Here is a 15,888-nt window from a genome sequence, read left to right on the forward strand (position 1 = left end):
AGATAATTCATATACTGTAACATTTACCATTTAGCCTATTATACAAGTAACATGAAGATATTCTCCATTGCATAAGCTTACATCAGACAGGAATAACTCACTGATAGTTAACAGCCTAATATTAATAAATGATATAATAAGCACCCTATTATTTACACTGTTAACCCAACACAGCCATACTCTAAGGAAAGATTACAAAAAGTAAAAGGAATTCAGCAAATCTTACACCGCCTGTTTACCAAAAACCACCTCTAGCATTACCAATATTAAAGGCACTGCCTGCCCAGTGACATATGTTCAATGGCCGCGGTATCCTGACTGTGCAAAGGTAGCACAATCACTTGTTCCCTAAATAAGGACTTATATGAATGACCACACAAGGATTCAGCTGTCTCTTACTTTTAATCGGTGAAATTGACCTATCTGTGAAGAGGCAGATATGAATAAATAAGAAGACCGCATGGAGGTTTAATTCATTAAGGCAAATAAAAACTCGAACAAGCCTAGAGGCCCTAGCCTACTATCCCTGCATTAAAAAATTTTGTTGGGGTAACCTCGGAGCATAATTCAACCTCCATAGGGAGGGGACTTCGTAAGAGGAGAGCGATAGAAAGGGCTAGGGTTGGAGCAATAATATAAAGGGTAATACGGGAGGCGGAGCTTGCAGTGAGCTGAGATCTGGCCACTGCACTCCATCCTGGGCGACAGAGTGAGACTCCGTCTCAAAAAAAATAAAAAATAAAAAAAATAAAATAAAGGGTAATAGTAGATATTGAGGGCCATAAAGGTTCTTTGGTGAAAAGTTTTATTGTGTCAATGAATGGTTGAAGCAGCCCATAGGGACCTACAATGTTGGGTGCTTTGTGTAGTTGTATATAGCCTAAGATTTTTCGTTTGATGAGTGTAAGGAACGCTATAACAATAAGAGTGGGGATAAGGAGAAGGTTAATTATAGGCATATTGTTAAGAAGAGGAGTTGAACTTCTGATTATTAAGTTTTAGGTTTTATGCAATTGCTGGGCTCTGCCGTCTTAACGAACTTACCACTTACACTAGCATTTTTGCATATGATATATCTTAGTGCCTATCTTCGTTTCCAGCATCCCACCCCAAACATAGGAAATATGTCTGATAAAGAATTACTTTGATAGAGTAAACCATAGAGGTTAAAATCCTCTTATTCTAGGATTTGAAATACTTTGAAAGAATTCCTACATTCTATAGGAATTGAACCTACCCCTGAGAATCCAAAATTCTCCATGCTACCTATTACACCACGTCCTAGAGCAAGGTCAGCTAAATAAGCTATGGGGCCCATACCCTGCAAATGGTTACACCCTTCCCACACTAATTAATCCCTTAGCTCAACTTAGTATTTCCCTTACTATTTTCACAGGAACTCTTATCACAATGCTAGGCTCACACTGATTTCTCACCTGAACAGGCCTAGAAATAAACAAACTAGCCTTACTCCAATCTTAATTAAAAAAATAAATCCCTGCTCTACAGAGGCAGCCACTAAATATTTCCTTACACAAGCAAGCACATCTACAATTCTCATGATAGGCATCCCTCCCAATAACCTGGCTTCCAAACAATGAACAATTCTAACCACTATCAATCAATTCTCATCCTTAATAATAGTGGCCCTAGTAATAAAACTAGGAATAGCCCCTTTTCACTTCTGAGTCCCAGAGGTAACCCAAGGAATCTCTCTAATGTCTGGTATACTTCTCCTGACATGACAAAAACTAGCCCCTATCTCGAGTATGTTTCAAATTTTCCCATCAACAAACATGAACATTCTTCTATCTATCAGAATCCTGTTATAGTGGGCAGTTGAGCGGGACTTAACAAAACACAACTGTATAAAATCCTGGCCTACTCCTCAATCACTCACATAGGTTGAAAAATAGCAGTAGTAATTTATAACACAAATATTACCACCCTAAACCTGATTATTTACTTTAACAACAACCACATTTCTAGCGTTCAACCTGAGTATAAGCACCACAACCCTGTCACTATCTCATGCCTGAAACAAATTAGCATGGTTGACACCTATAATTCCACTAAATCTACTATCCCTAGGAGGTTTACCCCCATTAACAGGGTTCTGCCTAAATGAATCATCATCCAAGAACCCACAAAAAGCAGTAGCCTTATTGCCCCATATAAATTATAAAATTCAGTGATTTTTATATATATTCTCATCTCATGCTTCTATTACCACAGTCTAATCCCAGAAACTGTTTCTATTACCTCAGAAACAAATTCCATATCTGTGAGCCCTTATTCCCAATTCTCCCTTTCCCACATTACCTGACAATTGCTAATCCACTTTCTGTCTTTGTAGATATCTCTATTCTAAATACTTAATATAGATGAAATTATCTACCTCTCTGCAGAATTCACAGGAAAAAAAGGGAATTTATATGGAAATTTTTATGTCTGGCTTCTTTCACTTAGCTAATGTTTTCAAGATTATCAGTGTTACAGGATGTTCTAGTACTTTAATGCTATTTATTGTTGAATAATATATAGATATATGTATATATTTATATGGTATAGATATGTCACATTTTATTTGTACATTCATCAGTTTTTGATAAACTGGATTATTTCCACTTTTCAGCTATTATGAATAGGTCTGCTGTGTGCATTCATGTATAAGTTTTTGTGTGAGCAAATAGTTTCAGTTTCAATTATCTTGTATATATATCAAGGAGTAAAATTACTGGGTTATATTTTTTAACTTCTTCAGATATCACCATACTATTTTCCACACTGATTGCATCATTTACATCCTTACCAGCAATGCATGAGGGTTCCAGTTTCTCCATATTCTCACAAAGATTTGTTAATATCTGTATTTTTTTTTAATCATAGCCACCCTAGTGGTGATAAAGTTGTATTTTGTGGTTTTAAGTTGGATTTCTCTAATGATTAATAATGTTGGGAATCTCTTCATGTGCTTGTTAGCCATTTGTATATCTTCTTTGGAGAACTGTGTAATGAATTCTTAAATTTTTATGTTGCACCTGTATCCATTTTCAATACAAGTTTAACTTTCTCACACCAGAAGCAGCACTCATTTACCCTTGACACAGTGTCCAGTCTAGACCACACCCAAATTACTCAAGCTGGTGGCCAGAGAGGAGAACTTAGGGATGCCTTTTCTGTCTAGGAAACTGGGATTCCCTGCCACTTCCTTTGAATGCACTATTCAAGCATTTGTCCACAAACTTAAAATGACCCACGCCCGATTTCATTATATATACTCTCATGAGCTCACTCTCTGCCTGACTCTTCATTCCTGCCTACATGATACAGGGATTAAGGACCACCCTTCTGACTCATTGCGCCCTCCTTGACCTGGATCTGTAAGTAAAAACCTTTGAACTTGTTCCCTATTGTGGTGGTGTATTAAATTTGTGCCTTCCACCTAAAGGACCAAGCGTTGCTCCAGGTTGAGCTTTCCCTGGAACACCAGAAGAGAACACAAGGTCAGGTTCCTAGCACCAGAGCCTTCGTCAGAGAAGCATAAACTGTACACATTGCAGAAGAGCCACAAGAGCATCTGCCAGTATAAACAGGTTTCCCATGTGAGAGACAACCAACCTCCTAGTTACAGGTTGGACAACAAGGCTTCAGGTCACCTGCCAGCTAAAAGAAGTATCCCATGAATAGCACAAAGTAAACACCCACATCTAGCTTCTTTGTATTCTGTTAGGGTTCAGTTGCTGGCTTCTCTAGTACTAGAACCTCAGTTTAGCTGGGAGCTCAAAAAACAAACTGTCTACTCAAATACTTTGGCCATTTTTCATGGACTTATTTTTAAATGGTTGAGTTATAAGTGTTCTTTATATATTGTGGATACTAGACCCTTATCAGATAGATGATTTGCAAACACTTTCTACCATTCTGTGGGTTGCCTTTTCGCTTCCTTAATCGTGTCCTTTGATGTACAATTTGTTTTTATTTTTATGATGTATGATTTCTTTATGTTTTGCCCTTGGTTGTGTGTTAGATGTTATATCTAAGAAACTCTTGCCAATTGCAAGGTCAAGAAGATTATACTGTTTTCTTCTAAGAGGTTTTCTTGAGATTCTTGGATGTGTATAGTTTTTTAAAATCAAATTTGAGAAATTTTGGCCTTTTTACTTTCTGGCCTTTTTACTTTTCCTCTTTCTTCTGGGCCTCACATAAGTGGTTGTTGGTGTACTTCATAGTTCCCACAGATCTCTGAAGTCTATTCATTTTCCTTCATTTATTTCTCTTTCTGTTTCTCATACTAGAGAATTGTATGATCTTTAAATATACTGCTTCTTTCTTCTGCATGTTGGAATCTGATTTTGAAACCCTCTAGTAATCTTTTTAAAATTTCAGTTACTGTATTTTTCATCTGCATAATTGCAGTTTAGTTCTTTTTTATAATTTCAATATCTTTCTTGATATTCTGTATTTGGTGAGACCTAATTTTTATACTTTCATTTAGATCTTTACACATGATTTAGTTCAACTCTTAAAAATGACAGTAAAGAAAATAATAAAATTTATAAATACCATAGATATTTTAGTAAAAGCAAAAAGAATATTTATTGGTTAAAAACACAAAAAACACTTACTGTATACAAAACATACACCTAATGTAAAGTGAAGTTGAAAGTAGAGTGGTCAACTAAGTCATTTTTTTTAATGTCAGCCAAATCAAATTCTGATTAGGAAAATTAATATTTGAAAAAACTGAGGCCAAGGAAATATCATTAAGTGTTCCTGTGAGCTTTTATTATGCTTATAAAGAATATGATCAGTAATGATAGCATAACTACCACGAACCTTCTTTACCAAATCACATAATATTTAAATATATAAAGAAAAAAATCCTCTGAGTAGAAAACAATACTAGGGAGAGGTTTAAACATAATTATCCCTGTCATTAGCAAATCAAATACATCATAAACTTAAGTGTATAAGGTATAAATAATAAGGGTAGTCCAGAAATACATGAAAATCTACACCCTATCAAAAACATATCTTTCCAAGCTCCATGAAATATTCATAAAAATTGATCATTAAAAGAATCTTTTAAAAAATCAATAAATTAACATAACCTGAATTGATTATGTTCTCTTTTCAAAAAGCAATGGAAATCATTATGGCCTAAGTAAAAACCAAACCGAAACTTAATTTACCTGACGGAAAATTAAAATACGTCTCAGAGACAACTGTTAATAAGAAGAGATAAAATAACGGTTTGATTGTGTAATGTATTTGGGGATTGGTGACAAAGAGTTATCTTTTTATGAGCTGTCACCAAAGATGCATGCACATGAAGATTTGTCACTTTGCTTATTTTGCCAGTAAATATAAGGATAATTTAATTATGTATTTAATTCAATTAAAAATGGCAAAAGAAAAAAGCCTATGGACTACATTAAAAACTGACTAAAAAAGATCAAATGGGAAATTTGACAAATTATAACACACAGGCATATATTAAAACTGATTATGAGACCCATGCACTTCAACAGTAATAAAAGAGAGAAGCTACCAACCAGTCCAATAAAATAAAGAAAATATGAAAATCAAGAAGAGGAGTGAGATAAGGAAAAGCTTTACAAATATTGGCCAGATTTTGAAACTATAAAAAGTACTTCGTACTAGTGAAGGCTAATCAATTTGAAAACCTAGATAAAATTAATGATTTTCTAGGGAAATGTCAATAAAAAATTGAGGCAACAGATAACAGAAAACATGGAGCAACAACTGTAGCAGACATTCAGAAATCACAAAGCAAAGATTATTTCAAAGGAAATTATTTCAGATTGTCTAGAAAAATGTACATGTGATTTGGCCAGGCACGGTGGCTCATGCCTATTATCCCAGCACTTTGGGAGGCCGAGGTGGGTGGATCACTTGAGGCCAGTAGTTCAAGACCAGCCTGGCCAACATGGTGAAACCCAGTCTCTACTAAAAATACAAAAATTAGCTGGGCATGTTGGTACTCACCTGTAGTCCCAGCTATTTGGGAGGCTGAAGCATGAGAATCACTTGAACCCAGGAGGTGGAGGTTGTAGTGAACCCAGATTGTGCCATTACACTCCAGCCTGGGGAACAGGGTGAGACTCTGTCTCCAAAAAAAAAAAAAAAAAAGAAGAAGAAGAAGGATATTTACATGCAATTTAAACAATTCTGTACCATTGTTCTCCTTTTTCAATTGTGATACCTGCATTATTATGTCAAAAAACTGTAATACAGCAAAGAAAATATAATTTTGACAGATGTTACTTATAGAAATTGATATAAAAATTATGAAATAAATGTCACCAATCCCAGGTAGGTCAATGAAGTTCTCTCTAATGGGAATTTGCATCTTAAACAAAGACATAGAATGGAACATGGTTATGAAGTGAACAGGGCTGAAGCACTTGAGAGAAATGCCTGGAAATATGATGACCTTACTTCTGATACAGCGATACACAAAGCAAACCTACATCATATTCTTCATGGATTCTGGTTGTTTTGCTTTTTTCTTTAATTCTGAGAGCTCCCTGGTATCCTTCCAGTGTGTCTTTTTTGCTTGCTTAAGATATTAAGGTTAGTTTCTGTTACTAAACAACCAAAGAATACCAACTTAAGCAACATAAGTTGGTGCTTTTCTTAGTTCTGGCTGCTATAACAATGTATCCTCAACTGGGTTGCTTAAAAAGCAGACATTTATTTCTCAAACTTCTCGAGGCTGGGAAGTCCAAAATCAAGGGGCCAACAAGGCAAGTTTCTTTCTGAGGCCTCCTGTCTTGGAGGTGGCTACAATCTCCATTTGTCCTTATATGACCTCTTTTTTGTGTACACTCAAGCAACCTTGCTGGTGTCTCTTCTTTTTCTTTTTCTTTCTTTCTTTCTTTCTTTCTTTCTTTCTTTCTTTCTTTCTTTCTTTCTTTCTTTCTTTCTTTTTTTCTTTCTTTCTTTTTTTCTTTCTTTCCTTCCTTCCTTCCTTCTTCCTTGCTTTCTTCCTTCCTTTCTTCCTTCCTTTCTTTCCTCCTTTCTTTCCTCCTTTCTTTCCTTCTTCCTTCCTTCCTTCCTTCCTTCCTTCCTTTCTTTCTTTCTTTTCTTCTCTTTCTTTCTTTTCTTTCCTCCTTTCTTTCCTTCTTCCTTCCTTCTTTCTTTCTTTCTTTCTTTCTTTCTTCTTTCTTCTTTCTCTCTTTCTCTCTCTCTCTCCCTCTTTCTCTCTTTCTTTCTTTCTTTCTTTCTTTCTTTTCTTCCTGATGGAGTCTTGCTCTGTTGCCCAGGCTGGAGTGCAGTGGCACAATCTCAGCTCACTGCAACCTCTGCCCCCCAGGTTCCAGAGATTCTCCTACCCCAGCCTCCCAAGTAGCTAGGATCACAGACATGCACTACCACACCCAGCTAATTTTTGTATTTTTAGTAGAGATAGGGTTTCATCATATTGACAAGGCTGGTCTCAAACTCCCGACCTCAGATGATCCACCCACCTTGGCCTCCCAAAGTGCTGGGATTACAGATGAGCCACTGTGCCCGGCCTGATTTCTCTTCTTATAAGTGCACTAATCCTATCATGAGGATTCGGCCTTCGTGACCTCATTTAATCTTAATCTCCGAAAGGCCTCATATCAAATAACATCACATTGAGGTTAGGGCCTCAACATTTGAATTTTGTGTGTACACAAACATTCAGTACATAATAGTACTGTTATAAGAACCTGCCATTTTTGCCATTATTAGTGCATAGATAATATGTGTGGGAAATATATTATGAATTGGCTAAGAATATAACAGAATAAGAATGCAGACAAGGAATGTGTTAGGAAATGTATCCCTTCAGGTTTCCAATAATTCTTCCATGTCTTCTTTATAGATACTTCTGCATATTGCCTGTTATTCAGGATTAATCATAATCATTCAAAAGATAAGTTTTTCAGAAAAAAAATTATTAAAGTAACAAAAAAAGTATTTTGATTTTTTTTTTCTTTTTTTTTTGAGATGATTTCACTCTTTCACCCAGGCTGAACTGCAGTGGCACGATCACTCCTAGTGCAGCCTTAACCTCCTAGGCTCAAGTGATCCTCCCATCTCAGTTTCCCAAGAGGCTGGGACTTCTGGCATATGCCACCACACCCAGCTATTTTTAACACTGTTTTGTAGAGACAACATCTCACTACATTGTCCAGACTGGTCTCAAACTCCTGAGCTCAAGTGATTCTCCAGCCTCAGCTTCCCAAAGTGCTGGGATTATAGGCATGAGCTACCATGCCCAGCCAGAAATATTATATTGATAGATTTTCAGAAGGCGTGATGGTTAATATTGAGTGTCGATTGGATTGAAGGATGCAAGGTATTGTTCCTGGATATGTCTGTGAGGGTGTTGCCAAAGGAGATTATCTTTTGAGTCATTGGACTGGGAGAGGCAGAGCCACCCTCAATCTGGGTGGGCACCATCTTATCAGCTGCCAGCATGGCTAGAATAAAGCAGGCAGAGGAAAGTGGAATGAGGGAGACTTGTTGAGTCTTCGTCTTTCTCCTGTGCTAGGTACTTCCTGCCCTCAAACATTAGACCCAAGTTCTTCAGCTTTTGGACTCTTGAACCAGTGGTTTGCCAGGGGCCCTCAGGCCTTTGGCCACAGACTGAAGCCTGCACTGTTGGCTTTCCTACTTTTGAAGTTTTGGAACTTGTACTGACCCACAACTTCCCTGCTCCTCAACTTGCAGACGGCCTATTGTGAGACTTTACCTTGTGATCATGTGAGCTAATTCTCCTTAATAAATACCCTTTCATATATACATATATACTACTAGTTCTGTCCCTCTAGAATACCCCTGACTAATACAGAAGGCATTACATGCTTTGAGAACAGACTGTAAGAGCAGAATGATAAAAATACCTTAAAAATAAAACTCATGAAAGGTTATCACTGAATTAGCAAAGTTATTAAAATTGCTTTTAAAATAAATCATGAAAGATCACAATAAATATTTACTTGGTAAATTTTGCATTAATTTGGTCTGGTAGACTCCAATAAGCACAATTCCACTTTACTTTGACTTTCCTTATAAACATTCTATGGTGAGACATTCTGAGGAGGTGATATGTTATTCCTCACAAATCAATTTATAGGACCTTACTTTTGCTGCCGATGCAAATGGGTAAAGTACTGAACTGTACAAATCTTGAAACACATTAAAATACATGTCACAATACTATTCATTATTAATCTGCTCATGGAAACAAATTTCAAGAAGTAGAGGATATTTAATGTCAAATTAAAGCAGGCTTGTGATAGAACTCGACACTATAATCACATTAATATCAAAAATGATAATAATTTATGTCAGTGTGCCTGAAAATTAGTAATGATTTCTCAGCTAAAGAAAGAAGGAAATGTATTCATTTAAATGACATTAATTCTGTCCAGGTATATAAGTAACACATTCAAACCCATATATAATTCTATCCCATGTCTGTACACATTACAGGCTGCAAAAGGAAAACTCCTTTAGTCCAGAAAATGTGCAGTTTAACAGAGAACTTTGTAGTGATGGTAGAACAAAGTGCTGATAAAAGTGTAGCCTTTTCAAGGACAATATAGATAGAAATAGAAATAGAGATATATGTCTATGTGTGTGTATATATGGGTAGCACGCATGCGAGAGACAGAGACAGAGAGAGATTGGTTCTGGTCTGTGTCAAATCATGAAATTGAGGCTTAAGTCCTTTCTTTTGCTACCCTCTTTAGTCTACTCCAGTCTAATTGTGGCCATAATGGAAAGACATCACTTCTCCGCACCTGCCCAGACAAGCCAAGTGTCTCAGCGTCCCTGGTAGGAAATTCTTAGGTCGCCCTCTCTGTGCCTGCACAGTTCTTGGGTCCTGGGAGCTCTGTTTCTTGGGAAGAATCCCACGTGAGAGTCTGAGGGCAGATCTTTCCCTTACATGTAAAAAATAGTAAGGAACTTACAGATTCCTTAATCTGTAAGTTAAGATCAACTTCTCGTATGAGACATTTTTTTCTTTTTAGTCACCTTTCAAGTCGCTAAAATCGGTCAGTTTTCATTCTAATAATGTGCCTATTAGAAAAAGTATTTTTTGGTAGCTTCAGAAAACTACAAAAATCCACCAGTTTTTCTTAAATTTGTACATTTTTCTACAAAATAAATTCCTCTAGAAAATTTTGATTAGAAAAGGACCTTGGAATTTCACTTCTTGAAGAACATTTGATGGAGTATATCAGATTCAGAGATATTGTATCATATAATTAAATGGAATAAAGTAGGGAACACTTTTATTTAAAATTGTAAATGGTAACAGAGGAAAACAATGCAGAGTCGCCTGTGCCCTACATATAAGAGACAAGACAAATTATGTATGTGCCAAACAGGATTTCTGTGATCTAGAAATTTCTGAAAGCAAATTTTAAAATTTTTGAGAGCACTAGAATTTTTTTCTCCTGATACCTATTTGGCAGATGCCCATTTGTAGTTTGCCGAAACATTTGCATTTTTCCACACTGAAGATGCTTGCAAGACACAAATATGAAAATAGACTCTTTCTGATTCAAAAGACTGCCAACCAGTGCTTGGTATTATACATTTCAATGCTTGGTCATTTAGTGTTGCCAAAGTAATTAAAACCAATTCTTTGAAATTGAATTGCTCATTTGATGTGTCTTACATTAATTGCAGAACCACCTACCACACTGAAAATGCTCGTCCAACAGAGGCTGTCTTCTCCCCAGAAATCCTAGTTCCAAATGATTTTTTCTTTCTGACGTTACAGAAAAAGCTTCTACAATAGGCACATATCAATTCTTCACAGTTCAGCTCGTCCTTCTATGATTGATGCATAATAGATACTATTGTAGCTGTTCCAAATACTCTTGTTCTTCTTCGTCACTCTCTATCATACCATGACTCAAAAGACAATGAGCACATTGCTGTTTTTAAGCTGCTTTGATCTACTGCAGCATCTAGAGGCAGAACTGAAAGGAAAGAAAGAATGATGGAAAAAGATCTCTGAAAACCAGTCTGGCCAGTGTTTATTTCCATGCAGAGCATAAAACCACTACCAAGCCAAAGATCAGAATGAATCTAGATCAATTAGTGCAAGAAAGGAGCCAGTGTTTGATGGGTGTCTATGAATCATATCACAGCAATAACTATAATTTGGAAGTTGAAAAATTATCAAAGCTGATATTACAATTAAAAGCTCAACTTTTATGTTTTATTGGAACTAAATGTGTTTGATGGGAACTAAAAAGATAAATATTATATTGTCTTGATGTCTTTTGGATCTAAAATATCAGTATGAATTAAAGTGGAGTAAAAACGCATTAGGACCAAATAAACAGTGTCCTTTCTTCCCATTAAAAGCTCCACAAATAAAATTCCTCTTTTGCTGAAGGTTTGTACACTGTCTACATATTTGCAGTGGCATATTTAGAAATAGAATGCCTTGGAAAGTGATTTTATAATGCAAGTTCATTATTTTTTCTACCATGATGAGAGGAAAGGAGAAGAATTCATCTTATTACTTGCTAACAAAATATTGTTGACTTGTTCCACAAGATCCTTTACTATGTAAATCTTAGGGGATTTTTATTCGTGTGAGTGTTTTTGTTTGTTTGTTTGTTTTGAGACAGCCTCTTGCTATGTTTCCCAGGCTGGACTTACTCCTGTGCTGGGCTCCAGTGATCCTCCTGCATCAGTCTACTAAGTAGCTGAGACTACAGGCATGACCACCATGCCCAGCTAATCTTATTTTGTGTTTGAATTTGCAGAAAGACTATAGCATGTAAAAAGATTTTAGAATTAAAGACTTACACTGAAACATATTTACATTTTTAACTGATAGCGAAGATTTTATGAGAGCAGCAGATCACTCATTATTATCAAGATTGATTTAAACAACTGTTATACTTTTATTTTAAGGATTTCTTGTACTCCACTATAGGTAAAATGTTATATTATTTTTAAGGGATTGATGTAGATGTTTATGCTATACATCAGTAACTTATCACAGTAAACTTTCAAATGTCATTTTATGTAGAGCGTAAGGGCCTTACAACAGTATTTTTCTATCTTCTCCCTCTTTTCTTATGTGCTGTTTTTTGTATACTTTTGCATCTGTATATGTCAAAACTCCACAATGCATTGTTACTATTTCTACATTATTATCTTTTAAAGCAATTCAAAACATGGAAAAACATCTTTTATATTTTACCATTATTTTTACCCTTCCAGGCACACTATTTCTTTGAATAGTTTCTAATTTTCAATCTGATGTCATATTCCTCTGTCTAAAGAATAAAGAACTTCCCTAATAAGCAAAGGGCTAATGCCAACAAATCCTCTAAACCTTTATTTGCTAATCAACTTTTAATTTCATATTAACTTTTTAAAGATTTTTTTTGCTTAGTGTAAAAGTCATGCTGAAAGATTTCTTGCATTACTTTAAAGATATCACTAATTTTTGGAGGAGTTATAGAGTTTCTAAGAAGTCTAATGAAATTATTATCTTTGTTTCTCTCTGTAATATTTATATTTTTTTCTGGTTGCTTTCTATATTGTTCTGTTTTTAATTCGTTTTTAGCTGATTGATCATGATGTGTATAGGTGTGTTTTCAGAAATTTAGCCTGCTTAGGGCTCTTTTGAGCTTCATAGATCTGTGGCTTATATTTTTTCCATTAATTTTGAAAAATTTCAAAAAACAATTCTTGCCTTTTCTAGTGTCTAGAAAAAAAAAAAAAAACAAAGAAAAAATGTCTGGCTGTTTTCTCTGCATATGTTTATTCTGTTCCATTCTCTGTCTTCTTCTTCTTTTGGGACTCCAATTTCATATATGTTAGACCATTTGATACTGGGCTGAAGCTCCTGGGAGCTCAGTCTGTTTTGGGTTTGTTTTTACAGTTTTTATCTTTGTGCTTCAGTCTGGATCATTTTTACTGACCCATGTTCAAGTGTATTTATTATTGTCTCAGCTACATTTAGCCAGCTGATGAGCCCAGTGCAGGACTTTTTCACCTCTGATATCCTACATTTTATTTTTAATGTCTTCATTGTACTTTTTAGAAATGATTTCTTCTTGTCTGCTGAAATTCCCCTTCTTCTCATATGTGTTTACTTTTCCACAAGCTTCTTGTGAATTATACTTATGTAAAATTCTCTATCAGACAATGTCAACATCTCGATCACTTCAAAACTGGACCTTTTGATTACTTTCTCCTCATGATGTATTATTTTCCTTGTTTTTTTTTTTTTTTTTTTTTTTTACTGTCTGATAAATAGCTTTATTTATTTATTTATTCTAAGAGACTAGGTCTCATTCTGTCATCCAGACAGGAGTACAGTGGCACAATGATGGTTTGCTGCAGCCTCCAACTCCTGGGCTCAAGCGATCCTCCCACCTCAGCCTCCCAAAGTGCTGTGCTTGGATTACAGGTGCATGCCACCATACCACCTGGCCCTGGTTGATTTTTATTGAATGCTAGATATCATACACAGAACAGCAGAGACTGAAGTAAATAGTATTTATGTGTACAAACGAGCATATACCTCTTCTTTAGTCATGATTTTAGTGCATGGGTTTGAGATATTTTAATCAGAAGCTTACATCTTTGTTTCTGTTCTCATACTCTTTAGTTTACCACAGACTTCAAACCTTCTAGCAGTTGGATATTGTTATTTTGAACTTTGAGTACAGACTAAGGCACTAGAGGTTTTATTCTGTGCTCACGCTCCACCCTTATGTTCAGCAACACCTGCATGTCTAAGCTAAAAAACTGAGTCTCACTTCACTTTCTATCCCCACAAGGTGCTAGATTTAGGGTGGGAGCAGCAATGGAGGGAGTTCTGTGGTCTCCTTCTTGGCCCTCGGGGGTGGGTCTCCTTCTGGCCTGTGTGCGTGACTGGCCCTCAGGGATGGTACTTCAGCACTCCCGGGTGTCCTCACTGTGGCATTGGTCTTAAGGAGGAGAGAGTTCTCTGTCTCTAACCCAGCATTAATAGATCTCTTCTGGGTATTGATTTAGGATCCCAGGCAAGACAATTTTCTGGTCTTTCTAAGGATTGGGAGTTACAGTTTCTGTCCTGTTAAGAACTGAATTTTGTCTTACTCAAAATTAGTATGTCAAAGCCCTAACCCTCAGTACTTCAGAATGCTGCTGTATTTGGAGACAGAGCCTTTAAAGAGTCCATTAACTTAAAATGAGGTTGTTAGGATGGGCCTTAATGCAATCTGACAGGTACCCTTATAAGGAAATGAAATTTGGACTCATAGAGACCCCAGGGATGTGCACCTGGGCAGATGTGGCCATGTGAGAACACACAAGGTGGCTGTTTTCAGGCTAAGGAGACAGACCTCAGAGAAAATCAAAGCTGCCGATTGATCTTGGACTTCCTCTAGAACTCTGAAAACATAAATTTCTGTTATTTAAGCCACCCAGTCTGCAGTAGTTTGTTATGACAACCTTCGCAAACCAGTACATTCCCTTTGACCCCACTTCCCAAGCAGCAATAAACCTTTGTCTGTGTCCTGAGATACAAGAGGTTTACCTACCCTTCTACAGGCAGATGGATTTCATTTCTACTCTTTCCCAGAGGACATGGATGTTCAGCTGAGCTCCTGGTGTGTGGACAAAGAGCTGAATTGCCGCCCCTGTTCCAGTGAGTTAAGCCTTCTACATTGCGGCAGAGACCATCGAAGTGGTAGTACTCCAAGCTTGTCCCCCACCAGCAGCCAATTACCCTGGTTGCTGTCAAAGGGAAATCTCCAGTTTCTTGCTCTGCCTCCAGACGTTTTTGTGAGCACCTGACAGAAGCCTATGGAAAAGTAATTGTGAATGCAACTTTTGCCTGAGGCTTCCACCTTCTACCAGCTCACATGTTAACTCATGCTTGGCCTTTTAAAAGTTGTTCAAGTTTTGCCTGATTTCTTCTTTTTTAAAGCAAATTTATTGGCTTTATGGGCCGGGTGGCTTATGCCTGTAATCTCACCATTTTGGGAGGCCGAGGTGGGCAGATCACCTGAGGTCAGGAGTTCCAGACCAGCCTAGCAACATAGTGAAACCCCGTCTCTACTAAAAATACAAAAATTAGCGGGGCGCAGTGGCAGGCGCCTATAATCCCTGCTACTCTGGAGGCTGAGGCAGGAGAATCGCTTGAACCCAGGAGGTGGAGGTTGCAGTGAGCGAAACTCTGTCTCCAAACAAAACAAAACAAAAAAACCCAAAACTTTATTGAGATACAATTCACATACCATACCAATTCACCTATTTAAAGTGTATAATTATTCAATGGTTTTTAACATATTCACAGATTTCTGTACAACCATCACTATAGTCAATGTTAGAACATTTTTTCATCTCAAAAACCTCATAGTTTTCAAGCTCTCATCCTCACCCAAGCTGTCACCCCAGCCCAAGGCAACTACCAATCTACTTTGTCTCTACAAATATCCTTGTTTTGGAGTTTCATATAAATACAATTGTATAATAGGTGGTATGTTGTGACTGGCTTCTAGCACTTAGCATGCTATTTTTGTGGTTCATTTGTGTTGTGGAACATATCAGTACTATGTTCCTTTTTTATGGCTGAGTAGTATTTCATTGTATTGCTATACAACCTTTTGGTTTATCTGTTCATCACTTGATGCACATTTAGTTTGTTCCCACCTTTTGGCTGTTCCAAGTAGTGTTTCTATAAATATCCGTATACAAGTTTCTATGTAGACATATGTTTTTATTTATCTGGGGTGAAATCTAGCAGTGGAATTGCTGAGTTATTTTTTAACACCATATTTAATTATTTGAGCAACTGCTACACTGTTTTCCAAAGCAGTTGCATGATCATACATTCTTACCAGTAGTGTATGA

At 36.6% G+C, this 15,888-nt stretch overlaps 1 long non-coding RNA gene across 6 annotated transcripts in view; it reads right to left on the bottom strand.

Moving 5' to 3' along the window:
- LOC117082590 overlaps positions 1 to 15,001 on the bottom strand; it is a 47,662-nt gene extending 32,661 nt beyond the window's left edge. Inside the window, exons 1-2 of one of the 6 annotated variants that reach the window (XR_004436693.1) lie at positions 14,574 to 15,001; positions 10,712 to 10,997 (exon numbers count right to left, since the gene is read on the bottom strand). This is a non-coding gene — a long non-coding RNA (uncharacterized LOC117082590). The remainder of the gene's footprint in view (positions 1 to 10,711; positions 10,998 to 14,573) is intronic. The other 5 variants (XR_004436690.1, XR_004436696.1, XR_004436695.1 and 2 more) reach the window with 5 other exon arrangements.
- Between the last annotated feature and the right edge of the window lie 887 nt (positions 15,002 to 15,888).

Source organism: Trachypithecus francoisi, unplaced genomic scaffold (assembly GCF_009764315.1).
Source record: "Trachypithecus francoisi isolate TF-2019V2 unplaced genomic scaffold, Tfra_2.0 Lachesis_group9, whole genome shotgun sequence".
Lineage (NCBI taxonomy): Eukaryota > Metazoa > Chordata > Mammalia > Primates > Cercopithecidae > Trachypithecus > Trachypithecus francoisi.